Genomic DNA, 24,235 nt, shown 5'->3' with positions numbered 1-24,235 from the left:
CACTGCTCAAAGAAATAAAGGGAACACTTAAACAACACAATGTAACTCCAAGTCAATCACACTTCTGTGAAATCAAATTGTCCACTTAGGAAGCAACACTGATTGACAATCAATTTCACATGCTGTTGTGCAAATGGAATATACAACAGGTGGAAATTATAGGCAATTAACAAGATACCCCCAATAAAGGAGTTGTTCTGCAGATGGTGACCACAGACCACTTCTCAGCTCCTATGCTTTCTGGCTGATGTTTTGGTCACTTTTGAAAGCTGGCGGTGCTTTCACTCTAGTGGTAGCATGAGACGGAGTCTACAACCCACACAAGTGGCTCAGGTAGTGCAGCTCATCCAGGATGGCACATCAATGCGAGCTGTGGCAAGAAGGTTTGCTGTGTCTGTCAGCATAGTGTCCAGAGCATGGAGGCGCTACCAGGAGACAGGCCAGTACATCTGGAGACGTGGAGGAGGCCGTAGGAGGGCAACAACCCAGCAGCAGGACCGCTACATCCGCCTTTGTGCAAGGAGGAAATGGAGGAGCACTGCCAGAGCCCTGCAAAATGACCTCCAGCAAGCCACAATGTGCATGTGTCTACTCAAACGATCAGAAACAGACTCCATGAGGGTGGTATGAGGGCCCGACGTCCACAGGTGGGGGTTGTGCTTACAGCCCAACACCGTGCAGGATGTTTGGCATTTGCCAGAGAACACCAAGATTGGCAAATTCGCCACTGGTGCCCTGTGCTCTTCACAGACGAAAGCAGGTTCTCACTGAGCACATGTGACAGAGTCTGGAGATGCCAAGGAGAACGTTCTGCTGCCTGCAACATCCCCCAGCATGACCGGTTTGGCAGTGGATCAGTAATGGTGTGGGGTTGCATTTCTTTGGGGGGGGCCGCACAGCCCTCCATGTGCTCGCCAGAGGTAGCCTGACTGCCATTAGGTACCGAGATGAGATCCTCAGACCCCTTGTGAGACCATATGCTGGTGCGGTTGGCCCTGGGTTCCTCCTAATGCAAGACAATGCTAGACCTCATGTGGCTGGAGTGTGTCAGCAGTTCCTGCAAGACGAAGGCATTGATGCTATGGACTGGCCCACCCATTCCCCAGACCTGAATCCAATTGAGCACACCTGGGACATCGTGTCTCGCTCCATCCACCAACGCCACGTTGTACCACAGACTGTCCAGGAGTTGGCGGATGCTTTAGTCCAGGTCTGGGAGGAGATCCCTCAGGAGACCATCCGCCACCTCATCAGGAGCATGCCCAGGCGTTGTAGGGAGGTCATACAGGCACGTGGAGGCCACACACACTACTGAGCCTCATTTTGACTTGTTTAAGGACATTACATAAAAGTTGGATCAGCCTGTAGTATGTTTTTCCACTTTAATTTTGAGTGTGACTCAAAATCCAGACCTCCATGGGTTAATAAATTTGATTTCCATTGATAATTTTTGTGTGATTTTGTTGTCAGCACATTAAACTATGTAAAGAACAAAGTATTTAATAAGAATATTTTATTCATTCAGATCTAGGATGTGTTATTTTAGTGTTCCCTTTATTTTTTTGAGCAGTGTATCTGTAGAAACACACAGCAGGTTAAAAGACACTAAAGAACTGGCAGCTTGGGAGTGTCCAGGAAGCTCCCTTTATAATACTGGTTGTCAAGGTGTTGGCTGAGAGTCTCATGTGATCGCAGACTGGCTTCTGGTTGGTGTTTGGCTGATTACTTGATTCAGACTGTCCCAGCACTGATTCCAGAGGGAACTCTGGTGTGGAGCACACTGCAGAGAGAATAGCAAGCACTAAAGGACTGAGAGCAATACATTCACATGTTCTCTACAGTTCAGATGTAGTACTGCTAGCTGGACTGTAATCTCTGCTTTAATCAAGATTCTGCAGACTTTCCAAACAGAGAAATCTCAGGTGCATAATCAGCCAGGAAGGAGACTCAGTAATTAGCAACACAGACACATACAGCAGTTTGTATGCTGAGCAGAACCTCCAGGCAAATCTGGATATCTGGATATCCTAGCCTGCAGCAGAGGTAAGTCACATGACAACTAGTAGAATATAAGACTAATATGTCAGGATTGTGACAACCCCCAATTCACATTATCAGATATACTGTAGTGTCCACAGTTCACATTATGCCACATTAAAGTACCCCCAGTTGATATTATGTCACACTATAGTGCTAGCACTTCATATTGTGCCACATTTCTGTGTAACATTATAATACCCTCAGGTTATTTTATACCACATTACATTGATCAGGTCTAGGGACATACCTAGATATAGTGCAGGCCTCAATGCAAACAATTGTAAGGGCCGCTACGTACCACCCAATGGTGAAAAATGTATATAACACATGTAACTTTTACAGGGAAGGTGGGCCCCTCTTAGCTCTAGGCCCCATAGCAGCTGCACTCCCTGCACCGATGGTAGCCCTTGCCCCATACTTCTATGGCTGCTAATGTCTGACACCTCAATTATCTACTGATAACCACAGTGCACTTTTCTGTTACTTAAAACTACAGATTGGCAGTTTGGATTACCTGGAATCCAAGCTCTCCCCGAACTACCAGTTTTCAAGTAAATCCGAGTCCTGGCTCATGTTTTCCTGCCAGGCTCATATTCCAAATGGAGGCAAAATGATCCCCCCCGGCATAGAATTCTCATGGGTTTTAGGTTCCATATAAGAATCTGGTGGCGGCGACTCTGTGCCATTTCACTCCAGTCATGCTGCTGTGTGCTGCACTGTAGTTTGCTGTGTCCATCTACAAGTGGCTGCTCTGTGTCCAGTAAGTGGCTGCACTATGTCCATCTACAAGTTGCTATGCTGTGTCCATCCATAAGCTGTGTCCAGTCCCATTAATCTAATTCTGTCATACAGTGGTGTTGCACTGACTCTTCAGGCTGTACCCCACCCTCTGTATTTACATATAAGCACCATGTTTCTGTATTGTCCATTGCCAAACAAGTTAAAAAATATATATAAAAAAGTTTAAAAAAATAGTTTTTGAAAAGGTTTTACAACCTGTGTGTGCTGTACCCCAGTGCATTTATTCACGTACATATATAAGCCCTGGAACTCCATGCAGTGTGAGTCAAGCTGCCAGTTCAAAAAAATAATAATAAAATACTTTGTTGTATAATTAGTTTGTAATATTCTGTGCCTTCTACGCCAGTATGCTCTGCTCCCCAGTACACCTTTTTCACTTTACGTACATATAAAAGCGGTCTGATTCCACGCAGTCTGAGACGAGCTGCCAGTTAAAAATATAATAAAAAAATAATTGTTGTCAAATTTGTTTGTGCTGTTCTGCAAATTAAAAAATTGATAATGATCAGTTTAGAGAAGAGCAGGAGCAGCAAACACATACTAACCAGTCATGATGATGATATTAGCCCTTCAACATTATCTAAAGCCGATGCTCATGGGTTTAAGTCATTGCATCTGAAATAAAAGAACTACATTTTACAGGGTTAAAGATAAAAACAAAAACACCTCTATTAAAAGGAAAGTTTAGTGCTGAAAAACCTTAAATTGGCAACATGCCATTTACCACACGCAGTGGCAAGGAAAGTCTCAGGCCTTTCCCTTTATTGATGAGTGGTGATTCTGCAACTGCCAATGAGGCATTTTCTTTTGACTTTCGTGATGATGCAAGACCTTTTTTCTCAGAGTCTAGAAGAGGTGTCAAAAAATGAAAACCACTAAGGCATTAGAAGAAAGTGTGTTCAGAACCACGACACATCCCTGGGGAGAGTCTAGGAATGTCCAAGTTAGCTAAGTGTAAGTCTGAAATTTCTCACACTGTCCTCATAGAGAAGCCTCTTCCACTATTTTTGCACCATCTGCACATGTGGGGAACAGAACAAGTGTGTGAAAGTGGAACGGGATAAGGCTGATATAGTATGTGTGTTCTACTACTGTCTGACATTGAGCATAAGGATGTTGTTGATGATGTTGTTTGTATAAATCAGCTACCAGTGGCTGCAGTTCTTGCCCATTATAAAAAGAAAGCCATTGTGATGCCTGGGGTGTGGAATTATTTTGACCAAAATCCTGACAATGTTTGTGAAGGCATCTGCTCCATTTGTGAGGCCAAAGTTAGTAAAGGTAGGTACGTTAGCCATATAGACACCTCCTCCATATTACATGATTTGCAGTGAGTTCATGAAATTTATTTTACTAAATTATAATTATTTGATGTAATTAACACCCTCATTATCAACTTCCTGATTAGTGATTTGGAGGTAGTCCTTGCAAATAAAAAAAATAATTATGGGGGCCCAAACAAACCAAGCACTTCAGCCACAAAAGTGTCAGTCCCTGTTGCTGAAGTGCTTGATTTGTTAAACTGTGCATGTCCTTTTTAATATCCAACATAAGGGTGGATGGGAGAGCCAGTGGGTGGGAGAGCCCAAGGACAATGCCATCTGGCACCACTTTTCTTTTCTGCCCTGCAAAGTTTCTTAGATGTGCTATAAACTGATGTGTGCGTGGCCAGCTTCTCTATTGCTGAGTAACCAGCCAGCTTGCTTCAGCCTTTGGCCTAAACTGGATGAAAACAACATTGTGAGCTTTGAGGTAGTAAAAATTTACTGAAAATGAATGTTATTGAATGTACATAATAATGTAGTTACAAAAAAAGTCCAAATTATACAAAGCCAAAACCTAAACTGGATGACAATTTAGACCCAAAACCATCAAAAATTGTTCAGCACACATCTCTACCTCTTCTCTCAAGCATTAGCAAAGAGCTTGTGGAAGCTTAAATTCACCTAAGAACTGTTGGAAGTGGAATGCACTACAGCACCATCTACAACCACATGGATCCTCTAAGGATTCTTCATTCCCTAACCAATATGGCTGCTGATAGTGTTTCTGTGCATGTGCATTACCACCTTATTACTACGTATGAGCAACAATGTGGAGGATGGCTGTATTCCTCCTAGCTCTTGAGAACCACAACTTCATCCTGCTATTGCCATTGTTCCAGAGCCCCGCACCACTAACTGATACAAGTAACAGTCACCAGCTGGTGAGCCATACACACCCCCTGCTCCGCTACATGCTCCACTCCATCTGATAACAGTGTAACAGTGAGCATTGCTGTATCTTTACTTGTGCTAATTGGCCACATTTCCTGGTTAATGCACTGGACTGGTAATTGCCTGAATTACAACCGCTGATGTGCACATTATTGTGCTTAACACTATACTGCACATACATTCCCAACAAGAACAAGATAAACTATTACAGACAAACAATTGAATAAGCTATTTTTCAGCCTGCTCTCAAACAACAGGCAGCTCTCCAAACTTCTTACCTAGGGAAACCATATGCAATGTGCTTACTGTACATACATGCCTGTCCCATTAGTGTGTGATGAGACAAAGGTTTCCCCTTACTTCTTTTTGTGCCACACTGTGTGGTCTACTTTACTCTTGTTGTGGAGAGTGGGCTTTGTGAAGAGTGCACACATAAGCAACTACTGCTCCACAGCCAACTGAAATCGACTATTCTCTTCCTTCGCTTGTTGTGCGCTCCTTGCCGTCAACTGTAGACTCCTTCTCCCTCCTTTCTCCACCTGCCCCTCCCCCCCTCCCTCTTGCTTGCCTGGTGGGTTCAGGTATAATGTACTGCAAGAAATGCACACCTACTGCAGCATCACTGAATCCTGTGGTGTAATGAGGATAGGGCACACAGGGCAGGTGCCCTGGGTACCTATGCAATGTGTGTGTGTGTGTATCAGTGCAGGGCATGGCTAGGCTATAATAGGAGAAGATACGCTCAGGGCTTTAGCCTGCAATATATGGGAGCTCTGTAAGTGACCAGCTGCCCAGGACCTGACTTTGTCATTTAACAGCTGGTCTTCACTGGACCGTGCCCCACTAGTGCTGCTGGTGCCCTCCCACTTGCCTGAGTGTCCCTGTGGTCTTAATAGGGTCTTGAACTTCTCTCTGAAGATGCCCAGAGTCCTGTCCATGAATGGCTCCAGAGGTAGCTTGCCCCACTGTATCTGTGCCTAATTATCCCCCTGAACTCTTGGAAGGATGCTGATCTTGATGTCAATGACATATCCGTATCACAACCTCCGCCTCTCACATAGAGACAGCCCTGTGGACTCATAATTTGGACCCCTCTTGTGTTTATAAAATGCTACAGAGACAGACTGGTGACTACCATGGCTCACAGGGTCGTGCCACGAATCAGGGGGTCTAGCCTCATGGCATTCCCCCATCTATCTGTATACTAGTTGCAGGTGGGTGGGAGGGTAAGTAAAAAGATGGTTGAGCAGAGAGCCAGAAGGTTTCACTGCTCAGTCAAAATCAATATGATGTGTATTAGGGATGTTAGGGACCCATTGGATAAAGGTTCACCTCCGAGGTAGGTGGGGGCCTACATTTTTGTCCAAACATGTTCTAATAAACCTTATTATTACTTCATGTTAAATTGTAGAATTTATTATAATTGTTCTGATTCTTAGTATTCATAGTGCTTGAAGTGTGTACCAGCTTTTTTCTTTTTCTCTAAGTGGCACTATAAGTCTTAGCATGACAACACCTCTTATTATGTTTGAAATTATGGTGTGCAGTCCAGCAGTCCCTCTTTTGTTCTCTCTACCCCCCAAGTAAGCTTCTCTATGTCCCCCTTTTTGTGTATATCTCCCATTGTCTCCCCATCTCATATGTCCCTCTCCTTCTTCTCCCATCTGCTCCCATAACCCATGGTCCACTTGCCACAAACCTTCTCTACCCTTGCTTTAGACTAGACACCTAAATGGGCCCCAGGTCCTGTCTGTTCACTTAAAATTTTCATTCAACAGTGTAAGTGTGAATGTGGTGTCCATTGCTGTAATATTAATGTTTTGTTTACTTCTCAGGCTTGAGTAACTTGTTTTCTAGTGTGTGTTTATTTGAATAAGAACAGTTTCAAGGGGCTCTATTTTTTTTTTCAATGGGTGCCTACCACCCTATTACGCCTCTGACTGATTCTCAAGCCTGATCAGCCTATTGTTTGATCAGGCATCTACTGCATGGGAGGCAGGGTGTGTCATGGGCCCAGAGGAGCTATGGGCCCAGTAGCAGGGGGTACTAAGGGTAACCCTTAATATCCCCTGCTGCTGGGTCTGCCTGGACAGACGGTAACCCTATTTGCTTCTTTAAAAAAATTAATATATAAAAATACAATGGGCCTAATTCACACCTGATCGTAGCAGCAACTTTGTTAACAGATGGGCAAAACCATATGCACTGCAGTTGGGGCAGATATAACATGTGCAGAGGGAGTTAGATTTGGGTGGAGTGTGTTAAAACTGAAATCTACATTGCAGTGTAAAAATAAAGCAGCCAGTATTTCCAATGCACAGAAATAATATAACCCACCCAAATCTAACTCTCTCTGTACATGTTATATCTGTGCCCCCCCCCCCCCCCCCCCCCCTCTCCCCCCGCCTGCAGTGCACGTGGTTTTGCCCAACTGCTAACAAAGTTGCTGCTCAGATCAGGTCTGAATTAGGCACATTATGTGGTAACAAACAACAAAACAATGCAGAAACAATGCTGTTGCATTTGCTTACTAAATTATATGTTGCATTTAGTTGTGTCTGCTACATAAACATACTTTTAATGGACAGTTTCTTAAATTATGTAGAGCCTAGTAAATAAATCAATACATATGCTCATGACTTCAACATTCAGCTTTATTAAGGTACCAGTTATACCGTAAAGCAATATTTAACAAGAAAATTCCTCACTAAAAGGTGACATACACCATTTCCATATTACCTCACTTATTTATCAATATTTTCATCACTCAATTGCTAAGCAAGTCTGGCCTTTTATTGTCCATGCTCTGGAGTATATTTTGCTGATGGCAGATGAACATTGATGACATTCATAACCACAGAAGGTTACTGTGATGGTGGGCAATAGTGCATAGTCAATTTCTGGCTTCATTCTCTCATTAGAATCCCCTGCTAAAAACAATTAGAAGCTGATAACTAATAAACAATGAATGCAGAATAGTGAATACAGCATAATGGTCCATAGGGTCATATAACACACACACACACACACACACACACACACACACACACACACACACACACACACACACACACACACACACGTTATTTTGACTTAGTAATCAACATCTTCCGGTTGCTGCCTCAAAACCAGATTCTATATCCCCATACATATGGTATGTAGGTAGACTTCTGTAACATATAAAGGCAAAGGTCCCTCATAGTGCATTAAATTAGTAGAATCTTCCATGAAGAAAACATATGTACCATAAGTGTAACCCTAAGAACTTCTTTGATCAGTGTGTGCTGATCCTCCCCCCCTTAGGAAGGTGCCTGATTGGGAGATGGACGTAGATCACACAATGGGTGTGCGACAATATTCTAATGCCGCATGAGGCATCTGTGCAAATAAATGCATCCTGTTAGTTTCTCTGATCCACTGCTGCATCCGAAGACACAGCATTTTGGGCACTGTGAATCAATAGAAAGAGTAGTATAGTATATACGGGATCAGTAATAAATACCGCCGGCCGGAATCCCGGCGGTCGAAATACCGACGCCGGAATCCCGACCACACAATCCCGACAGGGGTGGCAAGCGGAACGCAGACCCTTGCGGGCTCGCTTCGCTCGCCACGATGCGGGCACGGTGACTCGCTAAGCTCGGCACACTATTATATTCTCCCTCTATGGGTGTCGTGGACACCCACGGAGGGAGAATATGTCGGGATTGTGGCGGTCGTGATTCCGGCGTCGGTATTTCGACCGCCGGGATTCCGTCCGGCTGCATCTTGACTGCATCCCATATATACACAGTGGCGTAACTATAGAGGATGAAGCTATAGAGGATGAACTGCTATGGCCAACTATAGAGGATGAACTGCTATGGCCAACTGCTTAGGGAACCCGAGGGCCAAGCACGCAACCCCATTGCACCATTTTGATTTATTTTTTTATTAGTAGCAGATTACTTTGAGGTACGAGGGGGAGTGGTGTCACCGGGACTGTACAGAGCTACCCTTAATGTGTACCTGAAACCATCTGTTATACAGAAAGACTTGGGAGCCGCCCCTCCTGCTCAGTCATAGACACACTTTAGTCCCGTTATCACTTTCCTATACCTCTGCATATTGGTGGGTGGGTGTACTGCGCAGGGAAGGAAGGACGTCGTCGAACTGGGGGGGGAGGGGCAGGAACATGACGGATGGCTATCTTTATATTTCAGGTGGGGAGGGGGGTATGCTGCCGATATTCTATACTGCGAGGGGGACTGCCTGTCTGCCAATGTGTACTGGTGAGGCATGCATGCTAGGTGTGTAGCAGGGGTGGAAAGGTGTACGAAGGCTGCAGCAGGTGTGTCTGCGAGGGTGGAATGTAGTGAATGCTGACGTCTGCTGGTGTGTGTGCTGAGGGGGGGGGGGGGGGCGATTTAATTGTTAGGGTCTAGGATGGATGCATATGCTTTTTCCTTGTGGGATCGGTGTACTGAAAGGCATAACCACTTTGGTTATGTACTATGGCTCCACATAGTTCTAGTTACGCCCCTGTACAGATACTGTATGCCCTCACACATCTTTGCCAGAAATAGCTTCCTGCCCCCCAAATAAACCCCACACCCTCACAGAAAAAAGTGGAGTCTCAACAAAATGGGGCTCACTGGGGAATTACACAGCTCTCAACCTTGTCAGTCCATTCCTGTCTAGTGTACACAATTAAAAGTCTATTTTGACACTTTTCTGGGTATCCTCGAGTATAGTATGTTCTCACTCCTCAGAATGAATGAAAGAAAGAAAAAATGCAATAGTATAACTACATTTTAATAAAGGAAACTGGATACTCTGTAGGTGTGTGCAAACCAATGTGAAAAACTTAAAACACTTTGTGGTAGGTAGCTTAATCTTATGGCGACATACTGCACACAATGTATGGAATCATATAACTATTATGGCGACATACTGCACACAATGCATGGAATCATATAACTATAAAAACTCAACCACTCTGAAAACCTGTGTCTGCATGCCAGAAAAATAGCAAACACTTACTCAACTAATACTCACCTGAGAAAACCGCTCCACTATGAATTTTACCGTGTGCCTGCATACTAGAAATAAGACAAACGCTTGCTTGTCTGTAGCCCACTCAGATAACACCGCTGTGTATAACGCCATGTATCTGCATGCCAGAAATATGACACCTACTCATTAGTTTGTTGACCACTCAGGTGATCACCATCCTTAGGTCTTCATAATTGATGGCACTTGGTAGAAAAGATATATAGCCTCAGTGCAATATATTTATACATTTATTTGAAGAAACATGAATAAATGAGGAACAGTTCATGCACATTGATTCAATCAATATAAAAATGCCTTTCTGAATGTTCCCTTCTGGAATGCAGCAGCGTTTCATCCATGTAATGGCTTTAGGATTTCATCAGGAAATAATCCCCCTGATGATGTCCTAAAGATAGTACATGGATGAAATTCCTTGGACCTGACGTATGGAGCTTCTTCCTCTATTATCTATATTTTCTTATACATGCTGTGTATTTAGGGGCATATTTAACACAATTCACATTTATTTGATGTGAGCTTTTTTACTTTGTGAATTTAGGAAATATCACTTGAATGTATCAAAAATCACTTACAGGGATTGAGCTTGCAAGACAGGTCTGTCCCGATGAATCGCCTCCGCACACTTCCTACTGTTCAGTGATAATGAGTCTGCGCATACAGCCAAGTGAAATCTCCATAGTGATAACTAAAGTTACTAAGTACTTTTTATAATTCATTAACACTTTAATGCTTATTGTAGATACAGGTTGAGTATCCCATATCCAAATATCCGAAATACGGAATATTCCGAAATACGGACTTTTTTGAGTGAGAGTGAGATAGTGAAACTTTTGTTTTTTGATGGCTCAATGTACACAAACCTTGTTTAATACACAAAGTTATTAAAAATATTGTATTAAATGACCTTCAGGCTGTGTGTATAAGGTGTATAAGAAACATAAATGAATTGTGTCAATGTACACACACTTTGTTTAATGCACAAAATTATAAAAAATATTGGCTAAAATGACCTTCAGGCTGTGTGTATAAGGTGTATATGAAACATAAATGCATTCTGTGCTTAGACTTGGGTCCCATCACCATGATATCTCATTATGGTATGCAATTATTCCAAAATACGGAAAAATCCCACATCCAAAATACCTCTGGTCCCAAGCATTTTGGATAAGGGATACTCAACCTGTATTATCACTCTATAGTCGGAGCCTACAGGCATTTTTCTTTCCTCTAGCTTAAGCAAGTTATAAGCAAATAGACCTGAGTTGCAATCGACATAAATTCTTGCTCACATGTTAGTTGTAAGCTTCAAAGTTTTAACTCTGCACCACAAATAGGATGATTTAAGGCATGCTGGAGTCAGCTTTTGTTCCTTTGGGTACAACTGGCATTGCTTGTTGAAAATCTACTGATGAGAAAACAGTTACACCACCCATTAACAAACAAACAACAGAGAGCGGTCCTCAAGCGCTGCTAGATTTTCCCAAACTAGTCCCGTAGACAGCGACCTGCACTGTTGGTATATGTGGAAGACGATCAATGGGACACAATTTATCCAATAGCAGACATCAATCGTGGCCACTGTAGAAAGGAACCTTTAAACTCACCCTAACACAGTGAGATGCATTCACATAAAGGTTTCTTTCATTGGTAGGTATTCAACTTCTTCCAAATATATTAATCTCATATGGAGTAACACTCACTTAGGTCATATGACCCTATGTGCATCAAAAGGTTTCTTTCTGTCACTAATATCCTCCAAAGTGACTCCAAACAGAACGGATATGGAATACAATCTCCACAATGGTTCCAGAAACAGAATTTTTTATTAAAAAAATATTATTCACATATATTGTGTAGCCCATAATGAAAGGATAAATGTGTGTCCTCCGGCTGTATAATCACAGTAGCAGGGTGCCAATGTTGTTAATGTGGCTCACTTTAGTGGATAAACTGTTGAACACCAAAAGCAAACTATATTATTTATATTTTTATATTATTATATGAGAGATACCTATCTCTCCCGCTATTAAATAAAAAAAATAATAATAAATAAAAAAATAAATAATTAATAAGTAAAGAAATAAATATATCCCATAATTAATCTGATATGTTCAAATTAAAAGTGACGTCTCATGAAAGGTTTTTCTATGTATTGAACCAACATACCCATTGATGTGGAGAGAGAATTATCTGCTCCACATATAGTTTCATTGTGCTTATAACACCTGTCCCTATGTTTTGAGAATGGTTATATTTCTTGCATTTAGAATAATGTTAGCTTTTATACAGATTTGGGGGTTTTCTATCCGCATTCCATGTCTAATTCTATTTCTATTTTTATTTAAAGTGTGTATATATATATATATATATACACACAGAGAAAAAACCACAGCACTCACCACACCAGAAGCGGGGCACAGCTATGCACTTACCACTCACAGGGTGGGGTGCATGTAACACAGCACTCTCTACCACAAAAGCGGGGTACACAGCTGCACTAACCACTCACAGGGCGGGGTGCACGCAGCCCATGACCACATCGCTTCAACAAATACAAACAAAGAACCCAGCACTCACCAAAGTAAACTCACTTATCCTCAACAATTCAATAAATAAATGATGGGGGTCTAGTTGGTGGATTGGCCAATGCACGGAAGCCTGCATACCGATTTTCAAGGTACCCCACCTTCATGCAGGTCCTACACTATCACAGAGTCTTAAAACCTGACTACTTCACTGCTGTTACACACATCATCTGCCTGCTAGATTTAATGTGTACCTGCCACAGACTTTATGGCTTCTAAAGGCACACTAGTCACCTATTGCACTGGCTCAAAGATGATTGCTAAGGAACAGCTGAGACAGGTTCAGGATAATAAAGTCCACACAGGGGTGCATGAGAAAGCTAGTGGCCACGGTTAATAAGAGCTAACCATAGATTAACCCCATCGTATACACACAGAGAAAAAACCACAGCACTCACCACACCAGAAGCGGGGCACAGCTATGCACTTACCACTCACAGGGTGGGGTGCATGTAACACAGCACTCTCCACCACAAAAGCGGGGTACACAGCTGCACTAACCACTCACAGGGCGGGGTGCACGCAGCCCATGACCACATCGCTCCAACAAATACAAACAAAGAACCCAGCACTCACCAAAGTAAACTCACCTATCCTTAACAATTCAATAAATAAATGATGGGGGTCTAGTTGGTGGATTGGCCAATGCACGGAAGCTGCATACCGATTTTCAAGGTACCCCACCTTCATGCAGGTCCTACACTATCACAGCGTCTTAAAACCTGACTACTTCACTGCTGTGTAGCCCATAATGAAAGGATAAATGTGTGTCCTCCGGCTGTATAATCACAGTAGCAGGGTGCCAATGTTGTTAATGTGGCTCACTTTAGTGGATAAACTGTTGAACACCAAAAGCAAACTATATTATTTATATTTTTATATTATTATATGAGAGATACCTATCTCTCCCGCTATTAAATAAAAAAAAATAATAATAAATAAAAAATAAATAAAAATGAATAATTAATAAGTAAAGAAATAAATATATCCCATAATTAATCTGATATGTTCAAATTAAAAGTGACGTCTCATGAAAGGTTTTTCTATGTATTGAACCAACATACCCATTGATGTGGAGAGAGAATTATCTGCTCCACATACAGTTTCATTGTGCTTATAACACCTGTCCCTATGTTTTGAGAATGGTTATATTTCTTGCATTTAGAATAATGTTAGCTTTTATACCGATTTGGGGTTTTTCTATCAGCATTCCATGTCTAATTCTATTTCTATTTTTATTTAAAGTGTGTGTATATATATATATATATATATATATATATATATATTTTTTTTTTTTATATATCAATGAAAAGTGTATTTCATTATGTCCTTAAGAGTTAGTATAACGGTAATGATCCCAACACACCTGAGTCCTGACCTGACCCTAGCATACACACCTGTCTGTGATGATTGCTGAAAGACAGGATAAAAGGACTATGGGAAAGGCTCAGAATCTACACACTACCTCTCGACAAAGCCACCCTGAGTGCGGAGAAATGCATTGAGGAAACATAGAACGGGACGCCTGGAATTACCACTGTGCACAGGAGAAGCCTATTGCCTGGTGCCAACTGGGCATACACTTGGCTCCTTATATTATCATCACACTGCGGGTAACACCGGATCTAGACTGACATCGCTGCACAGCGGCTCTCTGCACTGACATATCCACCGCGTAGCCACCAGCGCCGGTGTGCAGGAACCCCATACAGCTGGAATCTGGTTAATTTATGGCTGGTCAAGCGAATGGATAAACCACACAGCTCCTGCACTTGCAGCTCGTATTGCTGACAGTATAGCAACAAAGTCTGGTGGGCCGCTTGAAACTGCTTTTGGTGTTCAACAGTTTAGCCACTACAGTGAGCCGCATTAACAACATTGGCACCCTGCTACTGTGATAATACAGCCGGAGGACACACATTTATCCCTTCATTATGGGCTACACAATATGGATTATGGTGTCAGAGACTGAGTGAACTATTCTGAGAGTCTCCACCTAACACCAGCAATTGTGGTAACTATAATAAATATATGTACTTATTGCTTAGTCCTTTGGGACTTCCAGGGAATCCCTAGTTTTATGCAATCTGTTTATTTATAGAGCTATCATACACTTCTGTCATTCATATGAGGTTCGTTTAAACCTTTTTTCATTGTTGTACTATATTATATGATATTATATGCTATTTAAAATCTGTGTTTTTATCAACGTTGTCTCTGTGGTTCTGAGGGCCTACCTGGCATTTATTAATTTACTAGTGTTTTTTTGAGGAGGTTGGCTGCCCACTCACCAGGTGGCTGCTGATCCACGGGTGTCAATCTACACCGCCCTGCACAGCGCCAGCAAACCTTTTAGTTTCTTTCTTATTTCTTTTAATATATTTTATTGCACAACTAATGGGAGTGAGCAGCAAATTGGGGTCTGGGAGGTTGGAGGGGGGTAAGGTTGAGGCTGTTTTGGCAGTCTCAAGGTATCCTGACTGACCCCAAAAATGAAGGTGGCAGTGACATGATGTGGAGGGGGGCAGTCACTAATGTGTCTAGGGGAATCCACTCCTGTATGTAGTAGAGATATGCACTGATCCCCATGAGGAAGGAAAAGGAAGTCAGGTTTTTAAGTGAAAGAAAAAACTGAAAATAAATGGCAGTGTTGGAGAGGAACTGTAAACCTGGCAGCTACAAAAATGGGGGACCCCTTGTTCAAAATAGGCAACTCTATAATAGTTATTGCTTTGTGATTAGTTTGATAACCATGCAAAAATCGCAACATTGATGAAAAATCATAAAATTAAGGGCTGTGGATACACACATAAATTCAGGGTCACCCACATTTAAAAGAGGGGGTCCCGTATTTGAAATTATGTGCCCCCTAGTAGCTACTATCTGGGGATAACCTGTGATCTCCAGAGAGTAATACACTGTACAGCGTAGCAATAATTACAAAGTATTCGTCCAAATTGGCTTGCGTGTTTAAACAATGATCGATCGACGATGAACAATGCGCGTCCCAGTTGTTGCATACACACTGAAAGATATGAACGATTTATTGTTCATTTTTGAATGATATCTTTTATATTTTTCAAATATATCGCCAAGTGTGTAGGGCCCATAACACTACACTTAGCATGGAGATAAAGCTGCTCCTGCTTTGCCTGCTACCACTGAGGAGTAAGTTTGAGGCGGCTACCACAACAGTTACTGATACTAGACCTGCTGAGGGGAGTGAATGGTAAGTCACCCCTTCGATGGTGAAAGCATACAGCACAGACACTGGACTCACCCTGTATCTAGAGTCCGTCCTTTGCAGCTATGATTGAGACCTCTTCAGGGAAATACCATCTGACACGCTACAAGAGGTGCAAAAACATTGGACCCAAAGTGTACCCTCGTGGGCTCGCTTTGCTTGCCACACTTCAGCCTTGGTGGCTCACTCCGCTTCTCTCCCCACCGGGTTACTAAAGGAAATAGATGGTGACGTGGATAGTGAAACTGTTAGTGACCTTGCTTTTCCCCCTGTCAGATGGCATTTCCCACAGTTATTACTGAAGAGGATATAGCCACTAACTTGCAGGCTATAGCAGAGGGTGTTTTTAAAGAAACTTTATTGACAACCAACTAAAGTTGACAGAGCTCACTTTCTGCTGCTACAGTGAGGAGAGGAAGATAATGGCAGATACAGGTGATGAAGCCAACATTGGAAAGAGTAGCTGACGATAAGTGACCTGAGTCTTTAGTAACAACTGGGACCATTAGTGCTGTCATTGGTGCCTATGGCAAGGCAAAAATCGAGCATCCTTTCAGTGCATTCAGCCAAAATGCAGAGACATCCATTTGGTACAGTACATATCGAGAGAAGTCTTCTGAGAAAAACAAGGTATAACTTGTGGGTCCTACATAACAAAAATCATTGATATTGATGTTGGAATGTGCAAGTGCACAGAAGCAAGAAAACTCTCAGCAGCAAAGGAGTTTAAAGATCTACTACAGATGTAGCCACCTTTATCTTGAGTGGCTGAGGCGTTTGTCCCGATCGAGCATACGCAGCGTACTGGGGCGTAGGGACACGCGCCTAGTCACAGAGAGGCTATCTAATCGCACGGAGACAGACGTTTGGCGTTACCTTTATGTGTAATACCTGCGATCATCCACCAGATGTCGCTTTTTACAATCCCCACTGTGCATGCATGTGGGCTCCCGTTAAATACAATACTGAAATACTGTATACTGTATAGTAAGGACTACTTTACTAGTGCGTCTCGTTACGCTGAATCCCGCAGACAAAGCAACATAAACCCAGTAGTGTACACTGATGCAAATGGACGTGTTAGAAGTTCATTATTGCCTAATGATATTAGGAATATTGTACAGTATGTTAGCATCCTAATCCCGTAGCCATTATGGCTTAATCAAAACTAATGGATTTATTCATTTGTCTGCGGCGAAGTGGTGAAGTGTTCTGCTTCCTATACTCAGAGTCCCGTGTTCGATTCCTAAAGTACTGTACAGTATGAACGCATGTTAGTTTTTTCCAGACACTTTATAATTTTTTATTCACATAAACCAGGGCAAAGCTGCAGGAGCGGATGTACTGTTAAGGTTCTATGCACCATACGGTACACATACAATTCTGTAGCAGGGCAGACTCAATCACAATGGCTACCGCCTGTGACTCCTTGCCCCATGGAGGCCCTCAGCTATGGAGCGAGTGACGACATAGATTTTGCGGACAACGGGGCAGTGCTGAAGGTGCGTCACAATCCCCTTGGTAAAACACACAAGGGCGTCAAAGGCTACGGAGCAATGCTGAAGGAGCGTCACAAACCCCTCACTAAAATACATAGGGGCGATAGGGATAAGCGATGTCTATGCACATTACGGTACACCGGACTCGATCGCATAGCACTCTGTCAAAATGGCCGTTGCCCCTGAACCCCCACCACGTGGCAGGCAGCGCTCAGAGATCGAGTGAGAGATGGCAGAAGTCTTGAAGGCTACGGGGCAATGCTGAAGGAGCGTCACAATCCCCTCATTAAAATAGTAATACACAGGGGCGATAGGGATAAGCGAGGTCTACTGTATGTACATTACGGTACACCGGACTCGATCGCATAGCACACTGTCAAAATGGCCGTCGCCCCTGAACCCCCACCACGTGGCAGGCAGCGCTTGGAGATTGAGTGAGAGATAGCAGAAGTCTTGAAGGCTACGGGGCAATGCTGAAGGAGCGTCACAATCCCCTCACTAAAATAACAGTACACAGAGGCAATGAGGTCCCGTAGAATGATCAAATAATAAATGCTGTATAATGTACAGTATACAGACCCAAAACAAGGAGCTTAAACAACAGTGTGGTTCATGAAAGTCAGGGATGTGGTACAGTACAGTAAGTCAGCGGCCAAGTCCCCTAGCCATTAAGGCTTAATATCACTGCTTACAGTATATTTAGACATGAGCTTGCGTACAGTATCTGTCATGAGGTGTTTTTTTCACTGACACTATTATTTTTTTCTATTGTAATATACAGAGGCGGTAAACTAGCCAAACGGGAATAATCAGCTTCTGCTGAATAAAATGAGATGCTACAGTACATGCCTATATTCTGTGTGTGACTGCGGCTCTATGAAATGAAACCTGAAAATTTAAATATTAAATGCATTACTAATGTGCGGCATTATGTGTATAAGGTGTACTACAATATTTTCTGGCGTTACATAAGGAAAGGGCACTACTGCATGGTCTAATGCAGTGGTTCTCAAACTCGGTCCTCAGGACCCCACACAGTGCATGTTTTGCAGGTAAACCAGCAAGTGCACAGGTGTATTAATTACTCACTGACACATTTTAAAAGGTCCATACAGTAGGTGGAGCTAATGATTTCACTTGTGATTCTGTGAGACCTGCAAAACATGCACTGTGTGGGGTCCTGAGGACTGAGTTTGAGAACATGTGATCTAATGTAAATAAAGATCAATGTGGTGGGGTTTAATGTGAATAAGGGGCAATACTGTTAGGAGTAATGGGGTACTATCATATGATGTAACGAGAATAAGAGACACTACTGCATGATAGAATGTGAATAAAGCTGCAGTACTGTCTTGTGTCATTTCATCTTGGGGTATTATTGTGTTACCATGCCCCTTCCCAGCAAGAACATGCACTGTTTTGGGCTGGCACTAAATGTGCACATTGTTCTTATTTAAATTATAGGGGGTAGGAGCGCCAAAATGGGTGATGGTGCTGGGAAAGGGGTGCAGGGTTAGAGGCGGAACTAGCATCTGTGCAAGAGGGCATCAGCCAAAATCTAGCCTATTGCATCATGTTGGTCAGGTATGGCTCTGATAATACTGTATACTGTACTCTTACTGTACTTTGCATTCAATAGAGATACTGTTTGCACACAGGTTTTCCATGAATCATTGGCAATGCTGCAGGAGTGTCTCATTAGGCAATCTAAAATATACCACGACTATGGGTGGGGATACAGTAGGTAAGTTCTGTCACCATAAGCTGTCTGCTGTGTATAGTAGATTTCCATCTGGGATGCATTTGTGTGTTTGTGCTACAGGAGGCAGAGAGATATTCATAATACAGTAGGAGCAGAACGACTGTCCAGTGGTAGGGGACATACAGTACTGTACTGTACTGTACTGTACCTGTATTGAAAACACCTGCTGTCTGCATCCCGACATTCAGAATGCCGAGTCCGGAATCAGAGTATGATTGGAGGGTTAGGCTAGTGGAGGGTGGGTTGGATGCACAATTTTGGGCACCATACTACAAAATGGATATTGTGAAACTGGAAAAGGTTCAGAGCGGGCTACCAAACTGATCAAGTGGATTGAGTAGCTGGAATACGAGGAAAGGCTTGCTAGGCTAGGCATGTTTACATTGGAAAAGAGGAGATTAAGAGGGGACATGATTAAAATTTACAAAAATATAAGAGGACAATACACGGAGCTTGTGGAGGGTCTGTTTTTTATAAGATCTGCTCAGGTTGGAGGAGAGGAGATTTCGCACACAGAGGTAAAAAAGGCTTCTTCACAGTGAGGACAATACTGTACATGTTTGGAATTCCCTGCCTGAGATAGAGTAGTAAAGGCAGACTTGGTCAATACTTTTTATAATGTGCGAGATAAATTCCTACTGTACTTACTACACTGTGTCTCCTCCTCCTCCAGCTCCATGCAAATAATGTCTGTGTTGAATATAAAACAAATATATATATATATATATATATATATATAAATATAAAATAACAATTATATAAATATATATTATAAAGCAAAAATGAAAAATAGGAAAAGAATGACTGTCCAGTGGTAGGGGATGTACAGTATAGTACTGTACTATACTGTACCCATCTTTAAAATACCGGCTGTCGGGATACCGACATTCAGAATGCAGAGTCTGGATTCAGAGTATTATTGGAGGGTTAGGCTAGTGGAGGGTGGGTAGGATGCACAATTTTGGGCACCATACTACAAAATGGAAATTGTGGAACTAGAAAAGGTTTAGAGGCGGGCGACCAAAGTGATCAAGTGGATTGAGAAGCTGGAATATGAGGAAAGGCTTGCTAGGCTAGGCATGTATACATTGGAAAAGAGGAGATTAAGAGGGGACATGATTAACCTTTACAAATATATACAGTACAGTAAGGGGACAATACACAGGAACTGTTTTTGATAAGATCGACCCAGAGGACACGTGCACAGTCACTCGTGTTGGAGGAGAGGCAATTTCGCACACATAGGCGAAAAGGGTTCTTCACAGTGAGGGTAATATTGTACATGTTTGGAATTCCCTGCATGAAAAGTAATAAAAGTGGACTCGCTCAATACTTTTAAGAATGGGCTTGAGAAAATCCTACTGCACTTACTATACTGTGGCTCTTCCTCCTCCTCCCATCGAAAAGTACGTCATCGATGTAACGTTTCCAGGACACCAGGTTCGCTCCAAATGGGTGGCCTGTATATACAAAGTCAGACTCCCATTTGCCCATAAAGATGTTTGCATAGCTCGGAGCGAACCTGGTGCCCATTGCCGTACCAACTTGTTGTATCTAGTGTTCCCCTTCCACTACAAAATAGTTGTTAGTGAGGATAAACTGAATGCCCTCCAAAATAAATTGTTGTAAATTAGTCTCCAAAGAACTGGCACCCAGATAGGATGTGACTGCATCAATCCCTGCCTTATGGTCTATAATAGAATAAAGGGACCTAACGTCGGCCGTAACCAACACATATTCCTCCTCCCATGTTATAGTTGACAGGAAGTTAAGCAAATCCTTAGTGTCTCTCAAGTGCGAGGGGTTAGTAAGCACCAAGGGTTGCAAAAAGAAATCAATATATTCAGCGAGGTTTGCAGTTACTGACTGGTGCCCATTGGTACGGCAATGGGCACCAGGTTCGCTCCGAGCTATGCAAACATCTTTATGGGCAAATGGGAGTCTGACTTTGTATATACAGGCCACCCATTTGGAGCGAACCTGGTGTCCTGGAAACGTTACATCGATGACGTACTTTTTATTTGGAGAGGTGATCAGTTAGAGCTTAGGTCTTTTTGTGAATATCTTAATTCCAATAACCTTAACATAGAACTTTCTTTTACCATCAGCAATGTTACTGTAAATTTTTTGGATCTGACCTTAAAAGTAGAGGGAGGGACCCTCTCCACGAGTACATATACGAAGGATACTGATTCTCAGATGTACATACATGCTGAAAGTTGCCACCATTCAAATTGGCTGGATTCAGTTCCATACGGGCAATTAAAAAGGGTTAAAAGGAATTGTTCAGAGGCTAAGGTATACTCTGATCAAGTGCAAGATCTAAAGAGAAGGTTTGAAAGAAGTGGTTACAAGACTGCTAACATAGATATAGCAATGGAAAAGGTAGACAGGGTTGACAGGATGGAGTTGCTGGTGGACAAACCCCAAAAAACATCGAATAAAGAGAGATTCGAATGGGCTTTTATTACTGGCTATAATTCCCAGTATAAAATCCTGGAAAAATCTGTCAGATGAAACTGGAGTATCCTTAGGAAAGACCCCATTTTGGGGGGATTGTTACCCAACCATCCGACATTTATTTATAAAAGGGCTCCTAATCTGAAAACACTGTTGGTTAATAGCTATGTACCACCTAAAAAGAGGGAGGGTAGGATTTTGACCCAGGGCTTCCACCGGTGTGGAATGTGTATTTGCTGTCGAGAGGTACCTAGTGATGGGACAAAAAAAATAGATTCCCTATGTGTGAATGGGAAATCCGTTAAGATCAGGGATTTTATTACTTGCAACATAAAGAATGTTGTTTATTTTATTGAGTGTAAATGTCATCTGTTTTATATTGGTCGAACAACTAGACCCCATAAGACTCGCCTTGGCGAACATTGTAGGAACATTAAGAAAGGTCTAGAATCCCATGCCTTATCAAACCATTTTAGGATGCACCATGATAGCTCCACAAGAGGCATAGTGAGATTTGGGGCTATTAAAGTAGTGAAATGTGGACCACGACAACGGGATGTCAATACACTTTTAGCTAAAAGTGAAATGAAACTGTTAATACCTTGCACCCTATGGGTTTAAACAATGATTTTGAACTCAAGTGGTTCATATAAATGCTATATATCTGGGTGACATTGTTATGTTTTTAAAATTACATGTTTTTAAATTACATGTCTTTACTGTATGATTTAGTACTGTTTTTATACATCTTTTAGATTTATGATGATTCATTCAAAGTTGTCTTATGGACTGGAATAGAACTCTTAGATGCACACCTGTTACTATCTATTGGAGCCCATCTGAGCTATATGACCCGTCCCGGCAGCGGCCTGTCAGCTAGTCCAAGCTATTACAAGGGGAGACCGCTTTGGATGTCTGGTTGCCATGGCAACTTGAGTGTGGACGGTGCCCGGACGGATGACGCTTCGATACGCCGGGTTGCCATGGTAACGCGCAAACAGACTCGAGAGCAGAAGTGATGGAATCACGCTTCCGGTATCCATGGTAACCCGACGACGGATGCACACCGGGAGGAGTGTATCGTAATGAGACAGCGCTGCATAAGATTGGGCATTAGAGATGTTAAATACTAAAGAGGGAAACGGAAGATGGTATCCAGCCTTGAAAAAGACTCCGGAAAGGAGTTGAAACGCGTCGGCATTTTCGGCATCTGTGGGCTACGTCCAGTGGAAGTGCATGCTGATTCAAGGACCAGGGTAATTCCAGTCATCTGCCTGGGCGGAATCTGGTGTTTAAGAACTTGATTGAGAACTTTTTGTGGGTTCTCTATCGCTCTGGTAATTGTTGCATTCATTTCCCCTGTGTTCCACACATATGGATGTCTGATACCATCACTTTGTGTCAATTGTACTTGTCCTGTTATTGTGTGTTGTATTAAAACTGTATTACACATGTGGCCCTCCTCTCCCCTCTGTTTTATATGCTGTCCTGATAAGGATACCTACTAAGAGGAGGATCTGTGAAAGTCGAGGAGTGGACGCCCCTTTCCATTTGGAGGGTTGTATACATATTACCTATTGAAATAAGGAATATCTACCTGGGCGCCAGGTGGTTCCCGCAGCCATACTTCTGTATCTTGTATTTGTCTGCTATTGTGTTTTGGAGAGGCACTACTTTGGTTGTGGTAGTCACAAAGCAGCCCTGTACATAGTGGCGCGACACGTGAGATAAGTGGACAAATTTTTTAGCATTTGGTATATACGGTAAGAAACTGTTAATAAATCCAAAAAAAAGAAATGTACAGTACAGTAGAGTACAGTACAGTAGATTACAATTCTTACCAGGCTGGCCTGAAGGCTCCCCCATCTCATCCTCTTCCGCCTCCGTGTCAATAATTAAGCGATTTGTGTGTAAAAGATAACAAGTATTTGTAAAATAAAAAAAAATTACATTAATACTGTAGGAAACTAGTGTGTCTGTAACAAAAAAAATGATTACCACTTCCGGAGCTCGCTACCTCCGGCTCCTGGGCAGGTGGGGTAGGCTCCTGGGCGGGTGGGGCACGTGCTGCTGTTGAAAAATAACACTGTAACATAAGCTACTGTACAGTACAATGAAATAAAGTACAGTAAATAATGGATAAAAATAAATCATAATATCATAAGATACAGTATGCCGGCGCTCAGTATCCCGACGATGGCATCCCAAATGCAAGAATACCAAATCGGAAAATCCCCACAGGGGGTTGTTAAGTATATTCCCCCCCCCCCAACCAAAAACCTACCCTCAAGCAGCCTAAACCTCACACTTGGTGCTTAACACTAAGTCCCCCCTGGTGTTGCCTAAACCTAACCACCCATGGCCGCAGGATAACCCTAAATCTACTCCCTTCCCTGGCTGTATACTCATTGCATCCGGCGTTCTTACGATCAGGATCCTGTCTGTTGGGATCATGGAGCCGATCTCCCACCCAATTCGAGACATCGGCACCGCCATTTTCAGGGGTGTGTGGAATCCAGCACCAGGATCCCAACCGCCGTGATCCCAAGTCATGAAAGTCACAACAGAATTTT

At 42.6% G+C, this 24,235-nt stretch overlaps 2 long non-coding RNA genes across 2 annotated transcripts in view; both read left to right on the top strand.

Moving 5' to 3' along the window:
- Positions 1-1,750: 1,750 nt before the first annotated feature.
- The window catches only part of LOC134911351 (uncharacterized), a 63,941-nt gene continuing 41,456 nt past the window's right edge, over positions 1,751-24,235 (top strand). The window contains exon 1 of the long non-coding RNA XR_010176503.1: positions 1,751-2,043. This is a non-coding gene — a long non-coding RNA (uncharacterized LOC134911351). The remainder of the gene's footprint in view (positions 2,044-24,235) is intronic.
- Positions 14,171-23,114, top strand: LOC134911352 (uncharacterized). The gene is made up of 3 exons (XR_010176504.1): positions 14,171-14,711; positions 19,099-19,184; positions 22,418-23,114. It is a non-coding gene; the product is annotated as an uncharacterized LOC134911352 (long non-coding RNA).

The sequence above is a fragment of the Pseudophryne corroboree genome, chromosome 4 (assembly GCF_028390025.1).
Source record: "Pseudophryne corroboree isolate aPseCor3 chromosome 4, aPseCor3.hap2, whole genome shotgun sequence".
Lineage (NCBI taxonomy): Eukaryota > Metazoa > Chordata > Amphibia > Anura > Myobatrachidae > Pseudophryne > Pseudophryne corroboree.
The sequence above is the reverse complement of the archived record's forward strand: the minus strand, read 5'-3'. Positions and strand labels throughout refer to the sequence as shown.